Source organism: Rhinatrema bivittatum, chromosome 10 (genome assembly GCF_901001135.1).
Source record: "Rhinatrema bivittatum chromosome 10, aRhiBiv1.1, whole genome shotgun sequence".
Classification (NCBI taxonomy): Eukaryota; Metazoa; Chordata; class Amphibia; order Gymnophiona; family Rhinatrematidae; genus Rhinatrema; species Rhinatrema bivittatum.
The window spans coordinates 7529238-7542415 of NC_042624.1; positions in this window are offsets into that span (position 1 = coordinate 7529238).

Genomic DNA, 13178 nt, shown 5'->3' on the forward strand with positions numbered 1-13178 from the left:
CCGGCGCCATTTTCCAAAATGGCGCCGAAAAATGGCGGCGGCCATAGACGAACACGATTGGACGGCAGGAGGTCCTTCCGGACCCCCGCTGGACTTTTGGCAAGTCTCGTGGGGGTCAGGAGGCCCCCCACAAGCTGGCCAAAAGTTCCTGGAGGTCCAGCGGGGGTCAGGGAGCGATTTCCCGCCGCGAATCGTTTTCGTACGGAAAATGGCGCCGGCAGGAGATCGACTGCAGGAGGTTGTTCAGCGAGGCGCCGGAACCCTCGCTGAACGACCTCCTGCAGTCGATCTCCTGCCGGCGCCATTTTCCGTACGAAAACGATTCGCGGCGGGAAATCGCTCCCTGACCCCCGCTGGACCTCCAGGAACTTTTGGCCAGCTTGTGGGGGGCCTCCTGACCCCCACGAGACTTGCCAAAAGTCCAGCGGGGGTCCGGAAGGACCTCCTGCCGTCCAATCGTGTTCGTCTATGGCCGCCTCCATTTTTCGGCGCCATTTTGGAAAATGGCGCCGGCTGAAGACAACAAGATTCAGGAGCAGGAGCCCGTTCCGGACCGCTGCCGTTCCGGACCGCCGCTGGACCCGCAGGTTATTTAAGTCATTTGGGGGGGGTTCGGGAGGGTGGGGGATTTAATTTAAAGGGTCGGGGGTGGGTTTTAGGGGGTTTTAATGTGCCGGTTTTGCGATTTTTCGATTTTTCACGATTTTTCACGATATTTTACCCCCCCAAACGGCAACAATACGATTCCCTCCCCCTCCCAGCCGAAATCGATCGTTAAGACGATCGAGGACACGATTCACATCCCTACTGGCCACGGCTGCGTTGAGAAATGGCGCCGGTGGCCCTTTGCCCTTATCATGTGACAGGGCAAAGGTAGTGCCGGCGCCATTTTGTTTCCTGGCTCCCAATGTCACGCCTGCTGGAGATCGCCCCCGGACCCCCGCTGGACCCCAGGGACTTTTGGCCAGCTTGGGGGGGCCTCCTGACCCCCACAAGACTTGCCAAAAGTCCAGCAGGGGTCCGGGAGCGACCTCCTGCACGCGGGCTGTATTGCCAATCTTCAAAATGGCGCCGGCGCTATCTTTGCCCTCACTATGTCATACAGGCGACGGTTTTAGGGTTTTTTTGGTGTGCCGGTTTTCCCGCCCTCCCCCGATTTACGATTTTTAACGATTTTTTAAAACAAAAAAACCCGACGATAAGATTTCCCTCCCCCCCAGCCAAAATCGATCATTAAGACGATCGATCACACGATTCACACCTCTAGAAAATACCCTTATTCAATAAACATACACAGTGTTACTGCAACTCCAACACTGCTCTAAGCTCCAACTGCAAGAGGAAATGTGGAAAAAAGGATTTGCACTCATAAAAAAAGCGGGAGTAGCTTGCTTGTTATGGCGGTTACTACCCCAAACCAAATAAGCCTGATACTTCACTTTCAATGCATATCCAGCATAGCTCTCTGCTTCAACGGCAGGGGGGAATGAAGAACAACCAACAAGGGCTGAATTACATAGTCTAGGTACCAAGCATGGGTGTAGCTTGCTTATTGCGGCGGTTACTACCCCTAACTAATCAAGCTTGATATTTCACTTGGATGCAGCTCCATCACTGCTCTCTACATTAATGGTGGGGGTGGAAGGGAAACAGAACTAAAAGGTTACTAAGAGCCAAGAGTAACAGATAAGTATGAGAAAAAAAAAGTGTGAAGCTTGCTGGGCAGACTGGATGGGCCATTGGTCTTCTTCTGCCGTCATTTCTGTTTCTATGTTTCTATGTAGCACAGAGTCAGGATGTATTTATCAAGCTGGATAGGCAACTAAAAATCAAAACACTTCTTTCCATTTTGTGACCCCTCAGACTGAACCACATTAGATCCAAAGTCTCCAGTCCCAGCCTTCTGTCACTGACACGGTTATATGCAAAAGTTTAGACACCCTTGTCAAACTGTGGGGTAGATTTTAAAAGATGCGTGCACGCGTCCATGTGCGCTCAGTTCCCGGTGCGCACACATGAATGCGCCAATTATATAACGCGCGCGCCAGCATGTGCATGTTCTAAAATTGGGTAGCTGCACGCACATGTGTGCCAGATTTTACAATCCGCGCGCGCAGGTGTGGGTGGCACGCGCAAGGGTGGGATGAAGTTTTGCAAAGCACATGTGGTGACGCAATCAGGCCTTCCCCAGTTCTCTAACCCCCTGCTTAACCTTCCTTCCCCTTCCCCTCTCCTCCCCACCCTCTAAACCTAACCTATCTTTCCTCAGGTTTTTTATTTTATTACTTACTGCTCTTCAGGAGCAGAAGTAGTTTACGCTGACCCGGCCAGCTGCTGGCACAGGCTTCCCCGGGACAGTGACTAATGGCCGCTGTATACTGTCCCGCCCCTCTCCACCCAGGCTACACCCCCCAGCCCGCCCCTTTTTCAGGGCCCGGCACTTGTGCACATATCAGCAATTACACGCATGGCTGGGCCCTTTTGAAAATGTGCGTGACACGCGCAGGGCGAATTGAAGACCGGTCGCCTTGGTTTATAGCCACTAGCGCTGCTCCTCTACTCCTACCCCAGGCTGCTTCTTACTTTTGGAATTTTTCCAACCCTTCCTTGCAGGACTCTTCTAGCTCAGAAATATTCTGAGGTCTTCCTGCATGCATTGCAGGTTTGAGATTACCCCGATTTTCAATAATATTCAAAGCTGGAGACTATGATGGCTGTTCCAACACCTTCATCTCTCTCTCCTGTAAACACTTCATGATTGATTGTGGGGTATCTTTCAGATCGCTTTCTTTCTGAAATCCCCAGCCTCTTTGCAGCTTCCATGTCTTCACTGACTGTGGGACATTGGCTTCTAGGATATGCGGATATTTAATTGAATCCGTTCTTCCTTTCACCCATACCATATTTCTTGTGTCACTGGCTGCCTCACAGCTGTAAAGCTGATCTTTTCTTCACCTGCTTCAATGTTTTCTTTCTCCAAATGTATCTTGTGTGGTTGTGGTTGAACAGTTCGGTTTTACTTTCCTCATTCCAAAGCACTTTGTTCTAAAAGGTTTCCTGCTTATCGAGATTTTGGTTTGCATACGCTGGACAATGACTTTTGTGGTGAGGTTGTAAAAATGTTTTTCTTCTGATAACTCCTCCATGCAAGATATTGTTAAGTAAGCCTCATTGTACTGTAGACCTCCGGGTACCTACTCCAGTGTTAGCTGCACTGCTCAGAAGGTCTTTTGCAGTAATCTGTGGGTTCTGCTGTACAGATCTGACCAGTTTCGGGGCAGTTATATCAGGGACTTTTCTTGGTCGTCCAGATCTTGTCCTGATCTCAGCAGTTCCAATGTTCATCTTCTGACTGGCTCCATAATCTTGACATGTCGATTACTAAACTTCTTTAAACTTTGGGTGCCTTGCTCTTTTATTCCCTATTTCCTAAACTGACTCATTGCTTATGTGTTTCTTCCTTGCTCCTTTCTCTTGGTCTTTCATTTTCCCTCCTTTTCTTTTCTTCTATCTTTAATGTTACATTCGGTTTTAATATTTTTCTTTCATTTATTTCTCTTTCAGTCATAACCCTGTCTTTTATTGCTTCTGTATAATTGACTCCTTCTATACTTTGTTACCAAGTGCTCTCACCTCTTTGCCCAACATTTCTCCCACTAGTTCTCTTCACAAATGATAATTCAGCCTGCCTCTGGCAGTTTGGCTCTGCTCGGGATGGCTCTGATTCCTGCTGTTTCGTTGCTGTAACTCTCCTGCACCATGGGGAACACTTTGCTCCCCTAAAGTATGGGTTGTATAGCAGTAGGAACCTCGGGCACATGCATGACATAGAGCAGGTTTGCCTGCCTTGGATGCTTACATAGCCTGCTTTCTGCAAAGCAACTTATTTGGTAGGAGCAGGAGTCCATTTAAAATTAAAAATTATACCATTAGACATCTGGTTCATTCTTTTTTTTGCTTTTGAGCCTTCAGTTTTCTAGCTCAGTTAGAACTGGCCTCCGTTGGCCTATAGCATTATGAATCCTCACAAGTATCCAGGTACGTTATCCTATTTTAAATCCACCTCCCAACTCTCACTGCCCAATCACTACAGCAAAAATCTTCAGCCAGAGGCCATGTGCTAGGGCAGTGGTCCCCCAACCCTGTCCTGGGGGCCCACCAGCCAGTTGGGTTTTCTGGATATCCACAATGAATATGCATGAGAGAAAATTTGCATGTTATGGAGGCAGTGCATGCAAATTTTCTCTAATGCATATTCATTGTGGATATCCAGAAAACCCGACTGGCTGGTGGGCCCCCAGGACAGGGTTGAGGACCACTGTGCTAGAGTATCTTCTGCAGCTCTGAATATGTGGGGCCCAGGTTCAGCCATTAGGTGTCACTATTGTACTATGACTGGAACTTCCTCTTCCCAGGAGATATGAATTTTGCTTCTACAGTGCCCCTAAGGCCCCCCTCCCCCCAGACTTGGCCATTCCAGCAGGCAGAGTACTGGCCTGGGAAATTTAATCCTGATTCCCCTCCTCTGATTCCACGCAGCACTTCCATTGAGCTCCTGGGCCAAACCTTAATTCTGTTTAAATGAAAGCTTCTAAAGATCAAAAGCAAAATGTCTTGCCTGAAGAAGAGAATAAAAGTTAATAGGAAATAGGAAATAAGTAAGAACTATACTCTATTTTGAGGTTATGGTGATGTCCAAATCAGAGAAAAAAGCTGCAGTGTAGCATAACAGTACTAGGATAGGCAGTATCCAGCCAGCAGCAAAAGCCATAAAACGGCTGTTGGCTCTGAGGAAGTGTTACCTGCCATTATGCGGAAGACCTGAGTTGGATTCCTTTGCCCAGCTTCTGGTCCCTAGGACAATTGGGACTGGGGATGCTGGATAGGCAAAATCACAGTTCCTGGGCAAGAGGAGTATCAGCCATCACACAACAGCAATACCTAGTGGTCAGAGTCAGGGTGCATGGACACCTAACTCCAAAAAGAGCCATGGATCATGCACAGATTGTCACAATGGCTTAACCAAATGGGAAAACACAGCTATAAAATAGGCCCCAAGTTTCTGCAAATGAAGGTTCATGGTGCTGTTACCTGGTGAGGGTTGTTCTGATTGAGCTGGAAGCACCAAGGGACTGCAGTAAATTGCTGGGCCAAAACAAATAGTACATTAAGTCAATGAGAATCACAAAGAACTGAACCCATTAGGGTGGTATAAATTAGAAAAGTAGAGCCGTGGTGCAGAAGCAGTGCTGTGTACCACTACGCTTGAAGACTTGCATTGGATTCCCAGGCCCAGCTTCTTCTCTCAGGGCTGGATGGGGCTAAGGACCCTGCAGAGGGAGTCTCAGACATTGCCAAACAGCGACATCTGCTGACTAAAGGTGGCAGTGCCTGTTTACCAAGGACTGGAACAAAGCTCCATTCTGTGGCCCTTGGCCAAGATCTATTGTTACAATGGGTGGGCTAGGTGGGGGGAAGCTCCTGGGCTACATTAAAAAAACAATGAAAATGAATAAAGAAAACCAGAACTAGAATATAATCTCCAACAGCAAGGGAGCCAGGTTGACAAGTATGTCAGAAATCAAATCACAGATTCACCGTCAATGACGTGAAGGTTATTGCTTTCGGAATATTTATGCTCTTTCAATTATACAACCTATCTGAAATCACTTCCACTTCTCATCAGTACTGCATGAAAATTATAGAGTTTTAGAAAAACGTTGTTTGTTTTCTCTTACAGCCTTTTGTTGCTTCTATATCTTTAGTAAAAAAAAAAAATGCATTGTAGTGACCAGTTTATTCTGCAAATCTAAGCGTGTGCATCTTCTTTCATAAGTGAAAAGCGAGCGATGACCTTCCAATATCATGGACTGCTGCCGCTGGCACACAGAAGCCCTCTCAAAAGCAAACTAAATCACAGCCAGCACTCTTGGACATGGATTTTTCATCCTTCTCTGACTTTTGCATTTTGTCCAGAAATGTGCTTATTTGGATTACTTCTTTTTTTCTGCTGCAATTGTCTGTCTTCATTTGCTTTTTGTATAGGGCACGTGATCACAGGTACTTGCACTGAGGTATATTGTGAGGCGTCCCGAGGAGTGGGGTGAAGAGGCACATAAGAACATAAGAACATAAGAAAATGCCATACTGGGTCAGACCAAGGGTCCATCAAGCCCAGCATCCTGTTTCCAACTGTGGCCAAACCAGGCCATAAGAACCTGGCAAGTACCCAAAAACTAAGTCTATTCCATGTTACTGTTGCTAGTAATAGCAGTGGCTATTTTCTAAGTCAACTTAATTAATAACAGGTAATGGACTTCTCCTCCAAGAATTTATCCAATCCTTTTTTAAACACAGCTATACTAACTGCACTAACACTTCCTCTGGCAACAAATTCCAGAGTTTAATTGTGCGTTGAGTAAAAAAGAACTTTCTCCGATTAGTTTTAAATGTGCCCCATGCTAACTTCATGGAGTGCCCCCTAGTCTTTGTTATGGCTGTGGCTGCTGTGCTACCGCCTCACCACCAGGGGTCCCTCTAGTGCTGGCTCTCCTGACAGGCCCAGTCCATCTCCTATGTCCACTCTATGCTCTGGGTGTGCCCTTATAACCCTGCCTGACAGTTGCCTCGGTGCTTCGGCATCGAGCTCACCTGGGCTCCCTGCTCTAGCCTTGCGCGGCCTTCGGGCCTCCTTCCTCGCTGTTCTCACCTGGCCTACGGGCCTTCTGACCTGCCTGCTCTGCTTACGGTGTGTGGCCTACGGGCCTTCTGTGTATGTGTGGCCTATGGGCCTTCTGACCTGCTTGCCCTGACTACGGTGTGTGGCCTACGGGCCTTCTGTGTATGTGTGGCCTACGGGCCTTCTGACCTGCCTGCTCTGCTTACGGTGTGTGGCCTACGGGCCTTCTGTGTATGTGTGGCCTATGGGCCTTCTGACCTGCTTGCCCTGACTACGGTGTGTGGCCTACGGGCCTTCTGTGTATGTGTGGCCTACGGGCCTTCTGACCTGCCTGCTCTGCTTATGGTGTGTGGCCTACGGGCCTTCTGTGTGTGTGTGGCCTACGGGCCTTCTGGCCTGCCCTGCTCTGCTTATGGTGTGTGGCCTACGGGCCTTCTGTGTGTGTGTGGCCTACGGGCCTTCTGACCTGCCCTGCTCTGCTTATGGTGTGTGGCCTACGGGCCTTCTGTGTGTGTGTGGCCTACGGGCCTTCTGACCTGCCCTGCTCTGCTTATGGTGTGTGGCCTACGGGCCTTCTGTCTGTGTGTGTGGAGCCTACCGGCCTTCTGACCTGCCTTGCCCCGCTTATGGTGTGTGGCCTACGGGCCTTCTGTGTGTGTGTGGCCTACGGGCCTTCTGACCTGCCTTGCCCTGCTTACTGTGCCCTGACCCAGCCTGAACTTAGACTCTGCTCATTGCCGCCTGCCCCGACCCAGCCTGAACTTAGACTCTGCTCATTGCCGCCTGCCCTGACCCAGCCTGAACTTAGACTCTGCTCCTTGCCGCCTGCTCTGACCCAGCCTGAACTAGACACTGCTTATTGCTGCCTGCCTTGACCCAGCCTGGAACCAGACACTGTTTCTAGCTTCCTGTCTCTCTCCACCTGGAGCCACCCTGCTGGGTGGTGTTCACGCCTCCTGACCGGAGCCCAAGCGTAACAGTATGCCGAAGCCATTAAATTTCCAGGGGAAGAGATAGGTCTGTGTCCTGCCGGTGAGTCAATTTTTCACTATTCAAGATGCCTCCTTCCTTAAAGTTTTATACCTGCAATTCCTGTCAGACTTTGAATTATCCAAGCTATCAGAACTGTCTAGCCTGTGAACTTGTTGGTCAGGAACACTGGTCATGCAATAATTGCAACAAGAAAAATGTCTCTGTCTATCAGGAATGTTTGAACTGTCTGGCTCCTAAACCAGGGTGGTGGAAATGCTCCTGTCTTCCGTGTTTGTTACCACCAGGCAAACCCTGCCCCCGTTGTTCTGCTCTAGGACCAGCTGTGCCATTAGAAAAAGCTATCAGCTCTCCTAACCAGTATTCTGTTTCTGGCTCAACTAAAACAGACATTTTTGCTGGCAGTTTGTGGATAGAAAAACCCAGGACTTACCTGGCCAAGAAGGCTTCTGTGAGACCAGTGCTAGAGCCTCGGGAACAGGTTTCTCTACAACGGAGAGAGCTGATTAACTCTAGCAGGGCTCAGCTTCCCACAGCTGCCAAGTGGACACTAACGAGCACCTTCCCTAGACGTCCTAGAACTGCCTGTGCCTTCTCTAAACTGCTCCTCCAGAAACAAAATCAGGAGCATCAGACTTTGGCTCGAGGTATCAAGCCCACGGCAGTACAATCTGTGTTTTCCATGCACACTACTTCTAACCATGCTACTCTGCCATCTGAACCTGCTGCACTACCCCGAGAAGAGCCTGAGTCTGCTGAACCGGCCCTGCTGCCGTCTTCGGAGGGGTCCGCACCGGTCCTGCTGACAGACTTTCTAACCCAGCCATCTGAGCCTGCTGAACCGGCCCTGCTGCCGTCCTCGGAGGGGTCCGAACAGGCCCTGCTGCCGTCCTCGGAGGGGTCCGAACCGGTCCTACTGACAGACTTCCTGAGTCAGCCATCGGAGTCTGCTGAACTGGTCCTGCTGCCGCCCTTGGAGGGGTCTGAACCGGCCCTGCTGCCACCCCTGGAGGGGTCCGAACCGGTCCTGCCAACTGACTTTGTTACTCAACTATCTGAGCCTGCTGTACCGGTCCAGCTGCCGCCCCGGGAGGGGTCCGTACCGGCCCAGCTGCCGCCCCGGGAGGGGTCCGTACCGGCCCAGCTGCCGCCCCGGGAGGGGTCCGTACCGGCCCAGCTGCCGCCCCTGGAGGGGTCTGTACCGGTCTTGATGCCGACCTTGGAAGGGTCCGGACCGGTCCTACTATCGCCTCAAGAAGGGTTACGGACTATTTCTCTGCCCCAGGTGGGGTTTGTGTTCCCCTTGTCACCCCAGGAGGGGTCTAACCCTGCCGCCTTGTCCCAGGAGGGGTTATGGACTATTTTGCTGCCCCAGGTTGGGGTTGTGTCTGCCTTATCACCCCAGGTGGGGTTATGGACTGCCTTACTGCCTCGGGAAGGAGTTGAACCTGCCGCATCACCCCCGGAGTGGTCTCCCGTTATTCTTGATTACCTCCTGCACAGATGGGATCCAGGAGGAGGGGGAGGCCTTGAGGGGGGGGGGTACTGTTATGGCTGTGGCTGCTGTGCTACCGCCTCACCACCAGGGGTCCCTCTAGTGCTGGCTCTCCTGACAGGCCCAGTCCATCTCCTATGTCCACTCTATGCTCTGGGTGTGCCCTTATAACCCTGCCTGACAGTTGCCTCGGTGCTTCGGCATCGAGCTCACCTGGGCTCCCTGCTCTAGCCTTGCGCGGCCTTCGGGCCTCCTTCCTCGCTGTTCTCACCTGGCCTACGGGCCTTCTGACCTGCCTGCTCTGCTTACGGTGTGTGGCCTACGGGCCTTCTGTGTATGTGTGGCCTATGGGCCTTCTGACCTGCTTGCCCTGACTACGGTGTGTGGCCTACGGGCCTTCTGTGTATGTGTGGCCTACGGGCCTTCTGACCTGCCTGCTCTGCTTACGGTGTGTGGCCTACGGGCCTTCTGTGTATGTGTGGCCTATGGGCCTTCTGACCTGCTTGCCCTGACTACGGTGTGTGGCCTACGGGCCTTCTGTGTATGTGTGGCCTACGGGCCTTCTGACCTGCCTGCTCTGCTTATGGTGTGTGGCCTACGGGCCTTCTGTGTGTGTGTGGCCTACGGGCCTTCTGACCTGCCCTGCTCTGCTTATGGTGTGTGGCCTACGGGCCTTCTGTGTGTGTGTGGCCTACGGGCCTTCTGACCTGCCCTGCTCTGCTTATGGTGTGTGGCCTACGGGCCTTCTGTCTGTGTGTGTGGAGCCTACCGGCCTTCTGACCTGCCTTGCCCCGCTTATGGTGTGTGGCCTACGGGCCTTCTGTGTGTGTGTGGCCTATGGGCCTTCTGTGTGTGTGTGGCCTACGGGCCTTCTGACCTGCCTTGCCCTGCTTACTGTGCCCTGACCCAGCCTGAACTTAGACTCTGCTCATTGCCGCCTGCCCCGACCCAGCCTGAACTTAGACTCTGCTCATTGCCGCCTGCCCCGACCCAGCCTGAACTTAGACTCTGCTCATTGCCGCCTGCCCTGACCCAGCCTGAACTTAGACTCTGCTCTTTGCCGCCTGCTCTGACCCAGCCTGAACTAGACACTGCTTATTGCTGCCTGCCTTGACCCAGCCTGGAACCAGACACTGTTTCTAGCTTCCTGTCTCTCTCCACCTGGAGCCACCCTGCTGGGTGGTGTTCACGCCTCCTGACCGGAGCCCAAGCGTAACAGTCTTTCTACTATCCGAAAGAGTAAATAACCGATTCACATCTACACAGTTCAAAGGAGTCACAGTACTTAGGCAGGACTGAAGAGACAGTGTACCAGAACAGGAACCTCCAAGTCAGAGGAACGCTAGGTAGGCCCCAAGGAGCGGGGAGCGCGAAGACAGGAACTCCCAACTGTTCTCTTCTGGCACAAAGCCCTCCCAAGACAGGAGGTACTCCCACTTCTTTCCACGTTTCCTCACATCAAGGATGTCTTGGACTTGGTTTGTCACGTCCGCTTAAGATGACAGTTGTTGAGGCTCCGGTGGTTTTTTGGAGAAGCTGGACAATAGCAAGGGTTTTAATAGTGATATGTGGAAGGCATTGTGGATTTTGAGAGAGGAGGGCAGCTGAAGTTTGAGGGTGACTGGACCCAAATGGCGGAGCACCGGAAAGGGGCCAATGTACCTGGGAGCAAAGTAAGCCAAAGGCAGCTTGAGTTGGATAAACTGGGTGCTGAGCCACACCTTGTCACCCAGTTTAAACTGGAGAGCTTCATGATGATGCGCATCAAAGAACCTTTTTGACCTTTGGGCTGCTTGCTGTAGCAGCTGCTTCGTGCTGTTCCAAAGTTCATGCAACTCCTGGACGGTCAACTGGGCTGCTGGTGAGGGAACAGATAGTGGAAGCGGAAGCAGTGGCAGAGGCTGACGTCTATAGACCACCTGGAAAGGTGATGAGCCGGTGGATGCGGACTGATGAGAATTCAGGGTGAACTCCGCCCAGGGAAGGAGGTCAGCCCAATCATTTTGCCATAGATTAACGTAGGCCCGCAGAAATTATTTCAGAGTCCTATTCATGCGCTCTCTGTTTGTCCATTGACTTGGGGGTGATAAGCCGAGGTGAAATCTAACGAGATGTTGAAATTTTTGCAGAGAGAGCTCCGAAATTGGGCAGTAAACTGAACTCCATGGTCCAGGAGAATATATTTGGGAAGGCCTTGGAGCTGGAACACATGACAAATAAACAATTTTGCGAGCTGCGGTGCCGAATGGAGACCAGGCAGAGCCACGAAGTGGGCCATTTTTGAAAAACGGTCGACAGTGACCCAAATGGTGTTGTTGCCTCCAGAGGAAGGAAGGTCCACAATGAAATCACAAGTTTGGGATTTATAAGCACCTCCCTTGGCCTATGCTAACAGACTTGGCAATGAGTTCCTTCGCCTCTCTGGTACTTGTTCCTGTTTCTCCGGACCCATGGTTCCTGCCTTGGATCTCAATCTGCTCATCTGGACTCTGACTCGGGTACCCACTCGTCAGGGGCATGCTTGTGCTTCCTACGGGAGAACTGGACTCCAGGCTTCCCTGCTCCTCAGGATAGCTCCTGCGCTCCTCACCAGAGGTCCTGCCTGATCGCTTTTCCACTCCTCGGGGTTGCCTCAAGCACTGCCTATCAGATATCCCATCTCTACAATTTCCTGCTCCTCGGGGCAGTCTCTACCTTACTTTGACTGTACACCTCCCCACTCCTCAGGGCAGCCTCTACGTCACTTTATCTGAGACTTGATTCTACACGTTCCTGCTCCTCGGGACAGTATCGACATCTTTGCACCAACCGCGAGCAGACTCTCACCTTTGCTGTTCTGCTTTTCTGACGCGGCCGGGAGGCCATCAATGCTGGAGCCATCTCGCGACAGTTGGGACCTGCTGCTGACCTTCCAATGCTCCCGCGGCCTGGACCGCCGAGCTGCTGACCACCTAAGCGGCCAAGAGGCCGCTCCCAGCTTTGTTAACCCTTGGGGCAGGGAGCCGCGAGTCAGCTGTCTTCAGTGGCAGGGAGCCACCATCACTGAGACCCTGCTCTGTGGCCTAGTGCAGCCCCTAGGCTTTCCCTCGTGGCAAGGACTCTGCCAGCACTCTGTCCCTGCTTCTACCTGCCTCTAGGCATGTGGCCGCACCTCTTCATTATATTTAAAGGGCCCGAGGTCAGATATGCCCTGAGCCCCACTGGCTGACGTCATCCTGGGTGTCTTCTGGCCAGTCCTATAAAAGGGCTCCTCTTCAGTCTCTCTGGGCCTTCGGATCGGGTTCCACAGTTGTCTGTGCTTTGTGACCGGTCCATGTCTTCTGTGGTCTTCATCTGCGTAGATGGCTTCGTATTCAGTGTTCTCCATGTTCTTGGTCTCTTCATCCTGATGTTCTGGTCTCATCCCTCATCGGAGCTCCTTTGTTTGTAATTCTAAGATGCTTCCATATTCCTGAAGTCCGATGTTCCTGGGTCCTGATGTTTCTTCCTGATGCCTTGTCTTCGCCTCTGATTCCAGTTCCTTGGTTCCTTGATGTCCACTTTCAGCATGCCATTGTCATGGTCTGTGACCAGCCTACGGGCAGGTTGTGTAGGGCACCTCATGGTACAAGGCTATCTTCTCTTTCGCAGTGCAAACCTCCGGAAGACTTCTGCTTGAATCCTGAGTTTGGAATCCCGAATTGTCTGAGAATCCTGTATCTTGAATCCTGAGCTTGAATCCTGTTCTGGTCTTCGGAGTCCCTTGCATTTGCGTCTATCCATGCCTAAGACTCTGTCTGAACCTGTTCCGTGACCAGCCACAGGCGGCTTGTGTAGGGTGTGCACCGGTGTAGGCCTCTACTAAATCTTCGTCATATTCCAGCTTCATTTTCCATGTATCCATCTGGAGTCTGCCCCATATCCAGCTTGGTCCATGACCAGCCATGGGCAGCTGTGTAGGGCGTGCTGCGTCGCAGTACTCACCCAGTTCTAAACCTAAAATCTTGCCCGAGTCCTGAACCTATGTCTTGAGTC